General features: G+C 43.2%; 1 protein-coding gene across 1 annotated transcript in view; it reads left to right on the top strand.

The window, feature by feature from the left end:
- The window catches only part of spop (speckle type BTB/POZ protein), a gene marked incomplete at both ends in the record, with an annotated part of 133,286 nt that overhangs the window by 544 nt on the left and 114,121 nt on the right, over nt 1–18,621 (top strand).

The raw sequence follows: 18,621 nt of genomic DNA, 5'->3' as shown, positions 1-18,621 counted from the left end.
GGCACAGAGAGCAGTACAGATGACACAGATGTGTCCCTATAACTGCATATTTGGGTTTCTCGTCTTCCAGCAAGTTTATTTTCAACAGCATTTTTTATTTTGCTGCATTTAGTGCCTTTTTATTAAAGAGACAATGGCAGCGAGAAATGAGGAAAAGAAAGATGGAGAATGACATGCAACAGAGGTCCTCAGCCAGGCAATGGTTAGTGCCTCAGACCCTCGGGGGTTTCATGCATCGACGCTCATCTGTGGCTGTACATTTTCTGGGGTTTGGAAAAGAAATGACATACCAATTCTATTCCTTTATTCTCGGGTTTGAGCATGATTCTTGACTGTGATGGAAATGCAATTTCTTTTTTTTTAAATAAAAATGTTGTAATGTGGCATATTCTTAATTAATTAATTAATTAATTAATTCTTATAAGGTTTGAAACCAATGCCAAAGCCCTTTGTCAACGAGCAGATGAAACATTGGGAACATGCGATATTATTATTTTTAAAGAAGAATGCTTTTGAAGAGATCAACACTGTTTTTGTAAAATCCACTCCCTTTTAAAGTGTCCTTCACCTTGTTTCCACCCACGTGTTATTGAATCTACTTTGAAAGATCATTTAAAAGATAATTCAGCCCTTCTGGGCTTTATTTTCCAAGCTTTTCCTTCCAAGCTCATTTAAAATGACAACGCTTACTTCATTGTAGAGCTCTACAGGGCACCATGTCTGGGCGACGTCCTCCCACGCACACACAATATGGAGAGGGGTCCACTAAGAGCCCCCAAAACTTTAGTCCCGGCCCGGGAATGTACTGTACGTCACAATGGGCCGGGCCTACAGGGGGCGGTATAACCTCTCTGAATGTGTCACTGAAGTAATGCTGAACCCCAGTGCTCCTTTGACACATTAACGACATGTAACACAGGGCATATGGCCTCAGTGTTCCCTCCTTTGCCTCTGAAAGACATTAGGCACACCATGCAGCCTCCACTGTGGCAGACTGAATACTGTGATGGCAAAGTGCTGTGATAGCAGCCCCTCCTCTCCCCCCGCTGCCTAATTCTGCTACATCTCTGGTGGACCGGGCTAATTTAGTTGAAAATTGATACAAGGATGGGGATAAAATGTTAAGCAGGACAATCCAGCAAGTCTGATTCGGCTGTATGTCGCCAATTAGGCCTACTGGGTCCCATCTGAAGTCGAGCGGGCAGCAACCGCAGGCACATTAGCCTACTGGATAGCTTTTTCTCAGTCCCATTATATAATTATACCCACACTGTAACATTTAATCTGATTCATGTCAGATTTAGCAGACAAACAATAAAACCAAAAGGGCAAAATAAAGCTTGTATGTCTATTATTTCAGTAACATTACTATTACAAATCTTGCTTATTATTCCTGAACTGACGCAACATTTTCCTCTTGAATGTATTGTACTGAACACTTCATGGTTTAGAGTCTTCATCACCTCTTTGCTGGTAACTATCATCCCTTGAGTTCCCTTCAGAAGACGAAGAGTCCAATTTAAAAGCTCCACATTTCCTGCAATCTTTGAATGAGTTTTAAAGGGAACAGCAGTTGGTGGATGGCTTACCACAATATAACATGCAAATGGTGTCCTATTACTGCTTTCAGGTGACATGCAAACTTGCTTCTGAAACGCAATTGGAAATTAAAAAAGGAATTGACAAGACATGCTTCACTTTTATTTGGAGAGAAGACATAGTACACTTTGTCACTTGTGCCAAAGTGTACCAGTTGTGTAATAAGCAGCTCGACTGTGCAAATGTAAATTTATCATCTGAAAACATTACTGGTCACGTAAAGAGACGGACGAGTGATCAGCGCAAAAAAAACCAACTAAACGCTTGTTTTCTTGTTTTCATGTCTGCATATTAGCTTCAGTGCACACAAATTGTTTGTCTCTGGTGCCTGCTGGGTTTAATCTCAGCTCTCCATGGACCCCAATGTCCATCTATTCACGATGATTAGCCTTAATAGATGTGCTGTTGGGTTCTGTGTGATGACCCAAGTTGTTTGTTGACAAACCCTTGATCATGTTTTTTTTCATATTACATGAAATAAAATGGTTTCCTTCCACGAGGACTCAAAGTCTATGTGTATGCATTCCTCATATATAGAATGTATTCATCAATACCTCACTGCTCATTGCAGTGCAATCATTGCAGTTTGTGTGTGACGAGTACAATGCACTTATCTGATTATTTCGTTCACTCTCACGGTTAACCATCAGGTTTTCAAAAGCCTTGGATAATGTTCACCAGAGTAATAGATGTTATGTGACAGGCTTCCACACCCTAAAATCAGGGGCAGTTAAATGAGGTGGAAATAGATATTTCAAGGTGTGATAACACTCCTATATGAGCACATGGTACTTTTATAGATGCTCTAAGTGTCTGGTCTCTCCTGCAGTTAACAGCAAGCACAGAAAGAATAAATTACATGGTGCGAAAATAGGCTGTCAGCGAGGAACGAGAGCATTTCAGATAATATGGATATATGTTGTTACTAGGTTACTGTGAGACAACAGCTGATATGTATACAAACACTGGACAGACATCCTATAGAAGGTAACTGACGGTAATCTAGATATCATTTAGATGCCAAATGTTGACTTTCTTGACCTTCAGCTCAAATGCTGAAATTTTACATTTTCCGTCTGCTTTAAGTTTGCTAAATACACATTCTGTTTACGAAATATGTACCATGATAATGTCCGCTAAATATGGCAAATTTAATTTAAGACGCTCTCACCCTTGCTGTCACTGCACTGCGTTGCCCAATTTGCACTGTAGCGGAGGAGACAAATATCCCAAATCTCCCTCATTCACACTTTTTACAAGAGGTCTAATCCCATTGCTAGTAATTGCCTTCATTTATCTCCGGTGTTATCATTACTGGAGGTGATTGGCAGTCCCAGGAGATGCTTTTTGGCGGGCCCTCTCTTCACTTGAAATGTGTGAGCCAAGCGTGATGGAGGCGCCTCTTGGCACCACGTAGTACCTGTCGTCTGATCATCTGTTATCTCTGACTGAACATATTGGATTATTGATTCAAAGAGGGAATGTGTTATTGTAGGCGTTGAAAGACCAACGTGTGTCTGTAGAAGCCTAACATGCTCATTGCAGCCTCACTGTAACCTAATAAAATGCACAAATTCTCTTTGTATGCTGGCATTTGACTATTTCCAGACTGGAGCTGTCCGTGGTGCTGAATCACATTTTATTTCCATTTTACATTGAAAGCTGCTTGGAGGAAATTTAATTTATTAATTTGAACCTTAAAAGAGAACTCCACCAATTTAAAATTGCACTCCTATAAGATTGTTGGACTCAAATTGATCAGAATCAGTGCAGCAGAACCAGAGATATCGACTTTTTGTTGTTCCACGAGTTCTTCTTCAGTGTTAAGCCCTGACTCCTACGTTACCCACGGTGCAACTTGACAATACCGGCAGTTCAGTCTGAGATTGGAGTGTGTTATGATACCAGCAAATGCAGCCTGCACGTCCAGATTTTTTTCATTTTCAGACTTGAAGTCTTCAGCGCCATCTGACGCTGACTCAAGTGATCACAATTTACCAAATGTTTTGAAACGGAAGAGACGGAAAAGGCTTTACATACAACTGTTTCATATTTGCAGTAGTGCTTCCTAAGACCTAAAAACAAACTCTAATGTGTAAAATTGCACATTAGAGTGCAGTGAAGCTCCTTCGTCATCATACTCTTGTGTATTGTTGGTCATTTTCCCCACACAGAGCTCCAAACAAAAAAGGTTTAGCGACGTTGAAGAGAAGAGGTGGTGAGAAATAAGAAAAAGAATGTGCAAACTCACACGAATCCACAGACACTCTATACTCTTCACCATCTGGGAGTAGGATTCATTTCTGGACTGCTGCTCAACCTCCCCTAGTATGTGCATCCCTTGCACCATATGTGTAAAAAGTGTGCACAAAGGGGTAAAACGAGCGAGTACAGCAGCAGAAGGATAATGGTGATACTACAGGCACTTTGATGGTTCCTCGGGAGGATCTATGAATTAGGACAGCCTGTAGATCAGCAGAGGGAGAGAGGAGGAGTCTGTCAACAGGAGGAGAGCAAAGTGAGAATACGTGGCAATGAAGGCTATTGATGTTTCTCCTGCCTTTTGTGTCTGTGTGCATGTGCATGCATGTGTGAAAGAGGGAACGATTGGGAAAGATTGACCAGAGACACGGGCCTGCTCAGCTGCCAAGCCGCATTAATTGTATATCAGTAACTGGCTTTCATTCCCCCGGTCTGCAGCATATCTTGATGCTGCTTCAAGTGGCACCATGATTATTTAAGAAAGGCCTCTGAGAGGGACAGCCAGTGGTTTCTATCTTTGGGCTTGGTTTCAACTCATCCTGTTTACTGGCTTTAACTGAGTTCAGTTAAAAGCACATTGAAATGGCTTCCTTCTTCGGTGGTAATCACTTAATTAGATATACGTCGATATTGTGGTCAGGACTCGATCCATTTCTTCTTCGATTATATGTCAGTCGAGCGGTACAGTAAATGTAAAATGCTTAAGTTCCCGCGCACTCGAGTTTTCCCCCAAACCAGACAGCGGATGGTTCGAGGAGTTAATGTGTATTCATGAAGTGGGAATAGGTTGAATCACTTTTATGTTATATCTTCTCTGTTGCTGATTGAAATAATCAGGGATGCAAATTGCTTCTCATAATCAGGGACGAGACAAGAAAAGATGAGGATTTATTCCTGTGACATGTTGCCAAGTTTTTCTTTAAACAAAGCTGATTTTTTTTCTTTCTCTCAGATGGGTGAGTTTGAACTCTGAACTCTTTTCTTTCTGCATGTTCCCACAGCTGGCGTGCTCTCCCTGTTTAATGATGTTTTACTAGAACAATGAGGATCAAAGTGTGTATGGCTGCAAAGTCCCGCTCTCTCATTGATGGCCTGTGAGAAGTGCCTTCTTCCACAGTTGTACCATACACACACACACACACACACACACACACACACACACACACACGCTTGCCCCGGTGATATTCGCTGACGGCATGCTGTCTGGAGGCGCGTGAAGCACTCGGGACCTGCTCCTACGGTCCCCAGCTGTCGATATGAATTAGTAACACACAGTGCCACTAATGCCAGCAGATCACAGTCTCAGTCACCGCAGCATCTGTGCACATCTGAGTACATCAGTGTGAGTCTGAGAGTCCTTGAACGTCGTGGGGAATTCGCCCCCTAAGGACTCTGTCAGACGACCTGTAGGGGCGCTCTCTGCTTTAACATACAGGAAAGAGCCACGAGTCTTTCTATATACTCTTCCTGACTGCTGCCCTATGTAGGGGAAAGTGAGGACAGTTGCTGTGTGCTCAGGTGAAACACTGAGCTTCTCGTGTTGACAAAGCCCTCCTCGTCATCCAACCACCACCTCCTCCGCAAGACCGTCACTTCACCCCAGAGCTGTGCCTCCGTTTCTGCTCATCACATCTTAAACAATCCCTTCCATCTCCTTTTTCTATTTTGGTTTCCATCTGTTTGTTTATCTCTCTCTCCCTCTTTCTCTTGCCACACAGCCCCCCTTTCCCCCCCCCTCCTGCAGGCAAACAGAAGCATTGCCAAGAACAGCTCTGTTGGCCTGCTTAGAATTTACAAATGTAAATGAGAGCCAATGTTGCTCGTAAATCTGCAATTAAGCAAACAGCTGAAGCTTACAAACAACGTCGGTCCCTATTACTTTACCAATAATAGAGTTCCTGTGCACTGATTTATTTTGCCAACCCCATTACCTTCTTTCTCCTGCCTTCATGCAATTGGTTGAAGATAATATCCTGGACCGTAATCAAGGTCTTTGACTAGCGGAGCGGCGCAGTGTGTTGAGAATAATCTCCTATACTCTTTTTTTTTTCCAAATATATGGGAGCAAAACACAAGCTTGACTCACTTTGTATGCATTGGTTCAAAGAGCGTACCAGCATGTGTTCATCAAAGCACTGTAAATCTATTTACATACTGTACTCTCCAAAGAAAACAACTCTTTTAATGAGTTGCAGAGGTCAAACGCCATGATTCTGGATTCATACCATCAAACATAGCAGTCAACAACACCAATGTGGGAAGAGAGACTCTCTACTCGTTATAATGTGCGCTAACTCTTGCTGACGTTACTTCTACATCCAGCAGAAGACAGAGCAACATAGTAGAATTAGAGTTTAATGTGAAATCTTTCTCTTCAACTATGAGTCCAGTATTCGTTTGGATTTTAGACCCTGGTTTGTGCTGCAAACTGTTATGGAAGAATTTTACCTCACAACAAGAGAGAAGGCCGGAGCACATGTGTCCGGCTGCCTTGTGCCGTCGTCACACACGCTGCAATAATAACGCTACCAAGACTGGTTTACAATTATAAGGAATTTAATTCCACTGATGTAAGCACGATTACAGTTATACATTGGAGTATATACTCCCATGACATATTAAAACAATAAAACCCTCTTTGGAAAAAAACTACCTCTGGTCCCAGGACACAGCCGTCCTGCAGATCCACCAGCTAAAAGAGGCAGAAAAAACGCTTCTAACCCGCCCACATATTAATTCACGACTCCTCCCTTCCGTCTATCTCAATTTCTATTGGCTACCCACCCTCACCTCAGCAAACGCCTGTCTTCACATCTCTCTCTCCTGAGCAGCTAACACATTCAATGATTGTCAGTTATTGTTTAATCCCATCTATAATAATCCTTCAAAATGAAAGTTAAACTTCTGCAACTTGGCAGAAGTTTCATGCTTCTGCATGTTTATGTTTATCTTAATTATGCATTCCCAAAACCCTTATGATTATGACTAATTATGAATTATTAATTATGAATTATTAAACACTTTTATTATATCTACTAACTACAGTTTTTTGCTCAAATTTCTTACAATTCCCCCCTAACTCACAGTTCACTGTGAGTTAGCTACTCAAATGTAGTTAGTTATTCAAATGTCCCTGGAGACCTCCCCCCTACTCAATCCAGGGAGAGGCTCCCTATCTATCTAAACAGAGGCAAACAATTCATGCACACAGATATCATTTCAAGTATTTCTGTTCAGTTCGTTTCAAGATAGAGTGCGTTGAAAGTCACTGCCTTCCATGTCTTGGGGCTGGCAGGATCAGGATACAGCCTGTAGGTCATCCAAAACAATCCGTCTATTTTCCAAACTTCCAACATCTCACTGGATGTTTTAGAAGTCCATCTGGGCCATTATCAGGTCCTTCAGGATCTCCGAGAGGATGGTCAGGAACCGCTTGTGAAGTTCTGCTATGGCACCGCTGGTGGCCTCATCTAGACTGTGGCCATCAGAAGCTCCAATTCTCCCTCATCCTCGTCACATAACTGGTTGCCTGGACTGGTGTCTGGCTCATCGGTGAAGCAATAAACCCCTGTAGAGGTCCACGGATGCAGGGGAACCCCCATCCACAGACAACTCGGAGGCTTATGATGACAGCACACAGAATAATTACGATTGCCAAAAATGTATGTTTTCACTGGCCAAGCATACTTCCCAACCAGTCGGTGAACGGATTCGTGACACCAGAGTTGTCTGCTAGCTCTTGGCTGAGTGCTGTCAGTCCCTCCAGAGCCCTGGTCACCGATCCATCTGGAGCTGTGTTATTTGGAATGAAAGTACAGCACGCAGACCCAAACATCTGGCACACGCCACTTTTCTCTGCTAAATCATATCTAATGCCATTCTGTTCTGCAAGGTCATTAAACTAGTCTTCGCCAGCTGTGCATGCAGTCCTGATATGGCGTCACTGGTGAAGTTTACTAAACGCTGTTGGTTATAGTAAATGTAGTTGATCCAATCGACATTTTTATTAATCATCACCCTCTGAGAGAAAACAGATTCTAAATCTGCTGCTATTGGATTTCTGGCTTGAAAGTCATTAGACACCCCCCTTGGCAGTCTTATGACATCTTATGTACACTTGGTCATCAAAGGCTCCCTTCGGGCCACCGGCATCTCTTTTGGATCTTCTGTTAGCATGTGGGCGTGGAGAGATGAGTTCTCTATAAGTTGCATCAGTGACAGGCAGGATATAGAATGACAATATAAGTTGCACCAACGCACCTGTCCAATCTTTAGGCAGGATTGGATGTATGGTTCTTCCTCCACACCATCACCATAAATCAGCTCTAGGTGCTGTCTGTCTTAACACACTGTTATATAGATAGTCGCTAGCGTTGTGACTGTTGCTACAATTTGCAATAATTTGCAATAATACTACCTACATTGGGCCCCTTAGCTGTATCTGAGACTATACAATCAAATGGACCCTCTGTAACCTTGAACAGAGGTGGGGTATTATATTCTACAGGTGGGTGATCCCAGTGCAGCCTCTGACAAGTGTGATGGAGGGGCAAAGTGTCATCAGTAAACAGAGTTAAAATACAACTAAATTCAGGACTTATGAGTCTGAATCTTGAAGGAACTGGTGTTGCTAGGGGTTGCTAGGTCCTGAACACACAATACAATCTGTACTACTGACTTGAAGCCGTATATTGTACCCACCATAAATTCCCATCTGCCATTCCAGTTTCCACCCCTTACCTCATTCTCTGCGTCAGTCGTATGTCGAACCTGGTCTTTTTTACAGGCTTAACAATAATCCTAATGAGCCCTTGTGGGGCAGGACTATCAGTAGTTGCCTTACCCTGTACTACGTAAAGTCCTCAGTCAGTCAATTTTGGGTCTGTTAAGGTAAGTCTTAAAGGATTACATCTACCCACCCCCTTTCTACACATCACAGGCATAATATGATAACAGCTTCCCATACTTATGTGTGGCAGGCCCACACTGGTCAGTTATGATGCACACGGTTTTGGTCATCCACCCGCAGGCGTGTTCATACCTGGGACAGGAAACTACTTCACAGAAGTCGAACTGGACCGTTGATGTTGTACCTTCTTTGAACATAAGAGTGAGAGTTACATTTTCATAGGTGAGTGTCGTCAGAGAAGCCTCTCTACGTGGTCTAAGATCGGTTTGATTAGCTACTGAGGCTAAATGTCGAATCCTGATGTAGTCATGCATGTGTTCTGGTTCCTGTCTGTGGTTAATTCCACATACTAAGAGGGAAGCTACTGAACTCAGGAATAAAATAATTACAGACTTCCATAACCCACTGACCCTAGAGTCTCCTAATGGACGCCCTCGCTTAAACTGTGGGGGAAACGTCATCTTCAGTACTGTCTTAAACCCCTCTTTTGAGGTGTCTTTGGCTTCAAATTTTCCCTGTTTGATGTTCAATCCTGTCTCTGCGAGTGTCTCACTCGTTACCTTCGCTGCTGCACAGTGAGTGAGGTGGTGCCAAGTAGCTCCAGTTTTACCTTTCACCTTTACTGCATGTGAGGTTGCCAATACTACCTCCCATGGACCGGTCCACCTTGGTTCACTCCACCTGCGCTCGTGGACTTTTATCCACACCAGACTGCCTGGTGACACGTCAGCCTGCTTCCTTTCGTCAGCTGCTGCTTCTGCGTTTGTCACCTGAGAAAACAACACTCGGCTCATGTTAGTTAGAGCTCCCGTATATTTCTCAATTTCTAGAGTTAGCAAGTCTAGTTGTGGTTTATCATGACGTCATTAAATCTCAAAAATTGTGAGTAGCACCTTTACTGAAAACTATTCTAAATGTGGATCTACAAAAATGTTTGACACCTTACCATAAATGTTTGACACCTTACCATATCTCCCCTTCACCTCGATATCTCTGCTGTAAGGGCAGACCATCTATGTATCTTGGCTATACAGTGAACCTCCCCATGGTCCTGGTGACAGCATGGGCATCTGTTGATGTCTCACGGGAGGAGGTCCAGCTGGACCTGGTCGTAGGTACTGCTGATGTTGTGGTGGGAACGGAGCATGTTGTGGTGCTGCATTGATCTGTCTTCTTCTTCTTTTATGTGGGCAATCTCTCACCCAATGACCTTCTCTCCCGCATACGTAGCACTTCCCTCTACCTACAGGTCTTTCATACCTCCCTCTGTAGTTACCTCTCCCTCTGTTGGATGATCGTGCATGTCCTCTGCCTCTATAATGTGGTGGAGGTTGGTAGTACACCACTGTGGGGGCCGGTTCTGCTGGATTTGGTTGGTATGAGGTCGGGGGTGCAGCTGGATATTGGGGCTGTTGTGAGGCCTGAGCCTTGGCTACGGCCATCTGTTTCTTGGCCAGATGTTTTCTACTTATTTCTCTGTCGGCCGCCGCTATTTGAAGTTTCAGCAGCCGCCGCGTCATTCTCCAGATCTTCCTGTCCTCTTGTCTCCTCAGTTAGATGTCTCTGGTTGTAGTGAGTTAGGTGTTCCCTCCACATGGCATCTTCCATGTTGCTCAAGCCTACCACTCCTCCCAGCGCTGTCTGTACTGGTAGGGGCAGGCCCTTCTGCACAGTGTGTCGCCATACTACAGTGGTGGCTTCATTGCCGTCATGTCTCCCCCCTGTGGCCTCATGCCACTCTTCTTCAGCTCTTTTTAGATACCGATGCAGCTCTTCTTCTGGTTTTAGCTTCAATCCACTGAGGGAAGTCATGTTTGGCTTCGTGGGCCAGATGCTTCTCATAGTTTCCCAGTAGATTCCTCGGAAGTTGTCGAATGGGGTCTGGTCCACTCTGCGGGCCGTTCCCGTTCCTGCTTCTAGGGCATTTAACTTTATTGTCCCCTCTGTGCGGATAATCATGGCCCGTATGTCTCCCAGTGCCAATTTATCCGCTGCCGTGAGTTTTTCAAAGAGACGGATCCAAGGGCTGGCTCCTCCTCCCAGCGGTGGCAGTGCCTTCTCCAGTGTGTCCATGTCTCGATGTCCCCATGGCACATACTCCGCTTGTCCGTTGTATTTCACCAGCAAGGGGTACTGTTGGGTCTGGGCTAATGGTGGCATCTCACCTTTTACAGGATAAAGACGTTCTCGACAGCGTTCTGGTGCCTTCCTTTTCCTGTTGAACCGTCTGGGAAGTGGACAACCTCCGGCTGCTCCACTTACCTCTTCTCTTCTGTCCTCATCAGTGTCGTCAAGGGTGTCATCATCACTTGTGGCTGCTCTCTGTCTGTTTCTGGGTTTTGGGAACACATAACCGTCTGTCTTATACTCACCACTCCCCATCTTCCACTCCCGTTTTATCTTTTTTCCTCTGCACCCCATTTGACCTGCTTCGTCCTGGCAGCCCCCTGGAGTCTCCACGTCCATGTCCCCCCTTTATTCTGTACACAGGTGCCCGGAACTGCGTTGTTCCTGTAGTCAGTAAAGTGAGTCCGAGTGTGGAATCTCCCCCCTTGACAACTCAGATTGTGGGGGAACAGAGAAACAGAGACAGCAGCAGTATATTTTGTCCAATAAATGCTCTAAATGTGCTGTGCAGTGAATCAGCCTGCATGTGACATTCTAAACACTTTACCATAATAGTTAACGTAACTTGCTGTAACTTTCTAAATCCTTCAATCGCATGTGTTATGTGGGTGTGCGTGGTGTTTGTCTAGTTTCTAATGTGTGTGTTAAATGTACACACTTGTCATTGAAGTCAAAGTCAACTCACCCTCTGTGCTGTATGGTGTGTGGCCGCTGACTCCAAAACTGGGATCCGCTGCTCCACTTCCCAGATCTGGACCCACTCAACCACGCACCTTGACTAAAACCAACACAAAACTGCCAAAAATTCAGCAGTAAATGTTAGCATACGTCTGTAGTGTAAGAGAGGTCAACGATCTCTCAAATATGTTTGCGCCGTCCGTGTCAAAATTGATTCTTAGGAACGATGTAAAATAGTAAATGTACCAAAATTAGTCAATACTGGATATGTGAAGGAATCTCGAATCCAAAATTGAAGCTAGAATTCCGAAATCAAACTCAACATCTAAATCAGAATCACAATCACAATCCAGTTCCAAATCAGAATTCGAAAGGTTTAAAATTGGAAGTAAAATGAAATTAAAAAACAATGAATAATTAATCAATTAAATATTAAATTCAACTTTAAAAATCAATAACTGTGTTCAAAGATATTCAATCAGAAATACCAATGCAAGTCAAACTGTTGAACTGCACTTACACTCTGGTCTGCACAATAATGAATCACAATTAAGTTCAAGAATTGAAGAACACCTGAAACCATTAATCTTTGTTAAAATGCTGAATTAAAACCAAAGTCAACGACTAAAGTTATAATGCTTAATGAAAACTAAGGTCAGGATATAAGCTCACAGCTCTTAGACAATGAATCTCTGAAAAATTTACAGATTCTAATAACTTCGCCGAACCGGAAGTTACCCTGAAACCGAACCGGAAGTTGTCCTGAAACTGGCTGTGGTTACGAATATGCTAACCGCTATGCTAACGACAAAAAACGGAGCTTCTAATAAAGCATACGCACACACAAGTATCACCAAAATCCCACACTTTAATTCCACTCATACGCCTTCTGTCTCCTCTCTCAATCCAGCAGTTATTGTCTTTACAAATACTTTTATTTTACATACAGAGTACCGCAAAACCGGAGCTACACGTAGCTAGCGTTAGCTCCTCACGGCGGCTACAGATCATGTAATGTTATACCTCATTTTAAACGTATTTCCACGCTGCTAAAACACAGACTAGACACACGTATTATTGGACTTAATGTCCGTTTTTTTAGTAACCTTAAATCCTCTGGTTTAACCAGACCCTACGATCGTCGTATAACCTTTCACCCAGTGTGTTCTCACAATCGTATCTCCCCACAACGCTATCGCCAACACGGCAACCACGCACATGACAAGACACAATTGTTACCGGACTTATTTATCTTTTACCCACCCGAACGTCCTTTAATATCTTGCATTCAAAAGCCTCCCAGCACCCCGCGGCAATCTTACCTTTTGCAGACTCGATTCCCGGCAGCAGTGCCTGGTTGCTTCCAAAGCTACCGAAGCTGTCCTGGCTCACCAGCTCCTTCTTGTCAGTGTCTTTATTCCATTTTGAACCACACCATCCAAAACTCAAACTCTAGGCAAGGCCGGCGAGGTAATCCGCGGACATCGGGCTCTGTTAGTGCAGGAATCCCCGACCCCGACGGTCTAACTCCTTACCTATACCGAGCAGTGTTGGTCCGCCACTCCCAAAGAACACGCAGTTCGGCCTATCAGGGCTGCCGCCCATCAACGCTTATCGATTCAACGCTCCCAGTCCTCGCAGCTTACCAAACGCTCTGAATCTCAGTATTCACTGAACTAGTCCCCTCTGCTCACCATGCTAGTATACTTCAGACTGCAAATCATAGCTTACCTCAGTGGAACTCTGCCTCCGTGGAACGTCCTCACCGGCACCTCAGAGCTAGCTGTTAGCAACGCTAGCCAAAGACACTTCCCCTAAATTCCTAAAAAAACTACCTCACAGACTTTCTTAAACGGCGCTGAGTACCATTGATGTGGGCCCAGAAAGTGTGTTTGACCAGTGCAGCCTTCAGCCCACGCAGCGAGGCCGGTAAGGAAGTCCCATCTGGTGGTGCCAAATTTGTTATGGAAGAATTTTACCTCACAACAAGAGAGAAGGCCGGAGCACATGTGTCCGGCTGCCTTGTGCCGTCGTCACACACGCTGCAATAATAACGCTACCAAGACTGGTTTACAATTATAAGGAATTTAATTCCACTGATGTAAGCACGATTACAGTTATACATTGGAGTATATACTCCCATGACATATTAAAACAATAAAACCCTCTTTGGAAAAAAACTACCTCTGGTCCCAGGACACAGCCGTCCTGCAGATCCACCAGCTAAAAGAGGCAGAAAAAACGCTTCTAACCCGCCCACATATTAATTCACGACTCCTCCCTTCCGTCTATCTCAATTTCTATTGGCTACCCACCCTCACCTCAGCAAACGCCTGTCTTCACATCTCTCTCTCCTGAGCAGCTAACACATTCAATGATTGTCAGTTATTGTTTAATCCCATCTATAATAATCCTTCAAAATGAAAGTTAAACTTCTGCAACTTGGCAGAAGTTTCATGCTTCTGCATGTTTATGTTTATCTTAATTATGCATTCCCAAAACCCTTATGATTATGACTAATTATGAATTATTAATTATGAATTATTAAACACTTTTATTATATCTACTAACTACAGTTTTTTGCTCAAATTTCTTACAAAACTCGGGAAAATATCAATATAGTTCCACTTTTATCAGCTGCTACATGTATCATTGAGCGGCTATGGCTGGAATGACTCCTCCAAACCAGAACCCTGAGCTGAGCTGGTTGTTGATTCTCAGGGGGATCGACGGCACCAGAAATCTGCATCCCATCAACACTTGAAATAAAACATGAGGTTATTGTGAGGATTACGATCATGTTGAAAGTTATACATAATAGTATACGCTGACATGAGATCCGACAATCGCATCCTGGAAATCTCAGAGTGAACCCGACCCAGTTTCATACAGCAGTTTCATGCAGCAGCACCGTCCCACAACGCTCTCCCCATGCAGACAGTTGGACTCTGTAACATCTTTTAGATGTAGAATTTGATGTGGTATCTTGTGCCGACTGGCGATAAGGAGGTCGCTTTTGTGACTGCGCCCCGGTAGCCCCAGTGCTCTTAAGAACTTCATCGGAGGAGATTTGAGGTCACTGTGACCTGCCCCATGTGTGAGGTGAGTGAAGGTTCTCCAACATCGCCTCCCTTCTGGATGATTCCTCCACAGAGGGAACCAGAGGAAGGATTCAAAGTCTGTTTGGTGGCTGGGAGTCTGAAGCAATCAATCCAGGTCATGCATTTTTGTCTTGATCTCACTCTCACTCATGTGTCTCTGACACAAAAGCTACAACTCATCAACTGTGCCATGCTGTAAAACGAAATGCTTAAAAACAAGTCACAAAGCTTGGAGCAGTAATTAACTCCAACCTAAAATTTAACAACCACATTTAGAATATCACCATGAAAACGAAGCATGATTCAAAGGATTTATGTCCAAGTAAAAACTAAGAAAACTTCCATTCACGGTTTTATTTTCCATCGGATGTGGAAGAGTAACGGTGTCTTCACAGCTCTCTCTAAAATACAGCAACCAGACAGCTGAGTATTGACTCAGATTAAGAAAGCAAAGCACAACGCTACAGTGCTCAGATCACCTCACTCTGCACAGGCTACCTGTATGTCAAAGGACATTATTTCACTGTGAAATACTATTTGTGTTTCTTGCTTGTAAAGCACTGAAATATTAAGGGCCAAAAATATTCATCTGTGACCTGCTTCTGCTGCTACACACCCTCCAGACATCTCAGGTTGTCTGGGGCTAGTTTACTTACTGTTGCAAGGAATCACAAAAAAACCCATTTGGAAGCAACTTATTAAAGGATATACCACAGATGTGGAGCAAATGTCTGAAGATGTGAAGCCTGACCCAAAAAGCTATAGACAGAACACACGGTCTTGGTCTCCATCAACTCCTGAGGAAAAAACTTGATCTTAGATACTTTAAAGAACCAGCTCAAAACCCACCTTTTTAGGCTGGCGTTTGAGTAAAAACAGGTCCTAGACCTGCTCTTAAAATATGTTTTACATTTTTATTTTATTTTTTTATATTTTTTATTTTTCTCTGTGGATGTAATTTATTGACCCTATGGGTCACATTGTGTTTTTTATGCTTTTAAATGTCTGCTCTGTTAAGCACTTTGTGATGTTATGTCTGTGAAAAGCGCTCCATAAATACATATCATTCATTCATTCATTCATCTTTTTGTCTGTAAAAAAATAATAATTCTTCGCGAGGTTGTCACGAAGAGCAACCGCTTCAACATACAATCAGTCACATGATCACTGATTATATAGCCACTTTAAAGGCCTTTGATGCTTTACATGTAAAGCTATTTTAACTCGCCGGTGTGTTTTTAAAGGTGCTCTACAAATATACTTTCCTTCCCATGTTGGTCGGGGGTTAAAGGAATATGAAATGGTGGATTTGGATTCTGGCACGTGATGAGAAATTAGGCCCGGGACTGCTGAGATGTTAAGTGTTACAGTCTCAGACCCTCTGTAATAGCGTGAAATGAGAACAGGTCTGCCGAAGCCTCAAAGGACACAGAAACGGGATGGGATTGGCTTTACGCCATCGTACATTACCGTCCTCACACTGATAGGCCCTTTATGAGACTTAATTTAAAAGTCGATGGCATCTTTAATGGCCGCGGCACTGGTTGTTTTTCTGTGTTTTTAAAATGCTGGCTCCCTAATGAGCAGAGGCAGCCTTATTTGGGGACTGGAGGACAGACAAATGTTTCGACCTGTGGCACGAGGTCATTATGCCCCAGCTGTGTTGGGGAGATGGATAAGGCTGTGTTGCACTGCGCTGCGAGCATACGATCGTATCTAACAGATGAAGCCCTTTACAGATGCATCATCGGGACAGAGATGGTTAAATGAAATGACAAATGGAGTGTCTGGTGATCGAAAGCTGTTCGGTTTGTTCTTCATGCTGTGACTTTTTGGCATTTTGTTTCATGTCCTTGTTTATCTCCTGAATTAGAAACAGAGTAATCGTGCAACACGTTTGAAATGGAGCCAAGCGTGTCAAAGACTTGAAAGACAGCCAGTGTCCTTTCTGTCTCTGAATCTACTTTCAGTTAAAGTTAATGACTGCGCTTTGAAAGACACAGACGAGCGCCTCTTTTGAGTAAATGCAATACATCATATCTTACACTGATCTTAATGATTTATCTTTGAATGATGATTTCTAGCTGCAAATGTTGCCATTCCTAAAGGTTTTGTATTTGCTTTCCTGCAATTAGATAGCTGAAGGTATTTGTGAGTTGCTATCAGGTGTATACCAATTTGTTAAATCATATGTTATTCATGCAGTTTTGAGTTCATCAACTTGAAGAACAGTAGCCCTTTACATTTTAGGGTTTAAAGGAATATGTTTGATCTTTGATTCAGCTTTTTCATGTTGAAAAGTCTTCAAGACTTTGAATCGTATTGTGTACTTGTGTCTTCACACATTTCACGTATTATTACCCTGGAAAAAATTTCAGCTTCCAACCCTTTACTATGCAAATGATCCTGTGCAAGTCAATGCTGGAGGGGAATTAGCTTTTCGAGTCAGTCAAATTGAGCTGCATGGCTCAGCCTCTGAAAAAAACAACAAGCCTCTTTCATTTTGGTTATGTGTCTCGCACTTTCCATATTGTAGTTGTTAATTAAGATATTAATAATTTGGTTCACTGAGGCAAAATACGCTCAGAGGAAGAATGTGCTACTTTCAACACAACATTTTCGCCTAATGCGGAGCAACACATCTGCAAGTATGCAACTTTGCAGTGCAGCGTCAATGAACATCATTAACCCTTGCTGCAAGCGTTGGTAAAAAGCAAATTTGACGACACAAACAAAAAAGTGTAGAACAAATGAGTGGAAATATATTCACAATATTAAAAAGTGAATTGAAGATTCCATCCATAAGATGTAGAGTGGGGAGAGTGAGTCTAATCCAGCAGATGCATTTAACTCTCTTTTTCATGAACCGTCACATCCCACGAGGCTTCAGTCGCTGCCTGCCACTGTTGGAAATATTTCCCCACCTTTTATAGTTTAATGTATTTCCTGACATTAGCGAAGGGGCCGAGCGTCAACGGCTCTTCTTTCTCAATCTTTGAAAAAAAAAAGAAAAGATCCTCGTTTAGAGCGGCGAGTCTGTCTTCCAAAGGATGCCTCTAATTGGAGGAGAAAAAGGCTTCTTTCTGTGACGGTGCTGGAGATTCCAAATAAAGCCCATTTGCCAATGTAAGGAGTCATTAAACATGTCATTAAACCCAGCTTCTTTGATATAAGCAGATGAAGCTCTGGATCCCATTTGGTCTTTGAAAAGGATGATGGAATTTAAACTGGTTTTATGGCAGTGAACGACTCATGCTTGACCTGCCGACACTGTTCATACACAATTCGTGGGTGTATATTGCGTTCCCAGAGGAGGCCTCTTAAAATCTATCATTTTCAACAGGAGGGCACCGAATCATCCCATTACTGAAGGAGGAGAGCGTGACATTCGGCCACCAAAAAAGACGAGTGCTTGATGTTCTCAGACTGGTCACGCTCCTCTGTCTGACTTGCACTTCTTTGTCTCACTGTTGCAGTTGATTCTTTTTTTTTTTTTACTCAGCGGTCTGATTTGGCCTGCAGCGAGCGGCTGGTAAGTCCCAGTGGAGATGTCGGCCTAAACAGCCGGGTCTGAAGTGATTATGTGAGTGCAGTGTGAGAGATTCCTTTAGGGCCTGTGGGAAGCCTGCACTTTCTTTGTTGACAGTAGCAATGAGGAAAGAGAGAGAGAGAGAGAGTGAGGGAGGGAAAGGTAGAAGGCAAGGAGATGATCTAAACAGACAGAACGTTGCTGGTGTCTGGGAGATTAAAGGAACGTGCACGCTCACAATCCTCAATTTGCAGTAAGCTATTAGGTTGTCCGTGATTTCTTCATCCACATATCCAATTAGCATGAGCTTTGCATTCACGTAACTGAGAAGTTACATCTTATAACGCTGTCAAATTGAATTCAGGGAACCTATATTACAACATAACACTGTCACACTGCGTCTGTGCAGCCTGCAA

The sequence above is a fragment of the Melanostigma gelatinosum genome (assembly GCF_949748355.1).
Source record: "Melanostigma gelatinosum genome assembly, chromosome: 13".
NCBI classification, from domain to species: domain Eukaryota; kingdom Metazoa; phylum Chordata; class Actinopteri; order Perciformes; family Zoarcidae; genus Melanostigma; species Melanostigma gelatinosum.
This window is presented reverse-complemented; position numbering and strand designations above follow the sequence as displayed.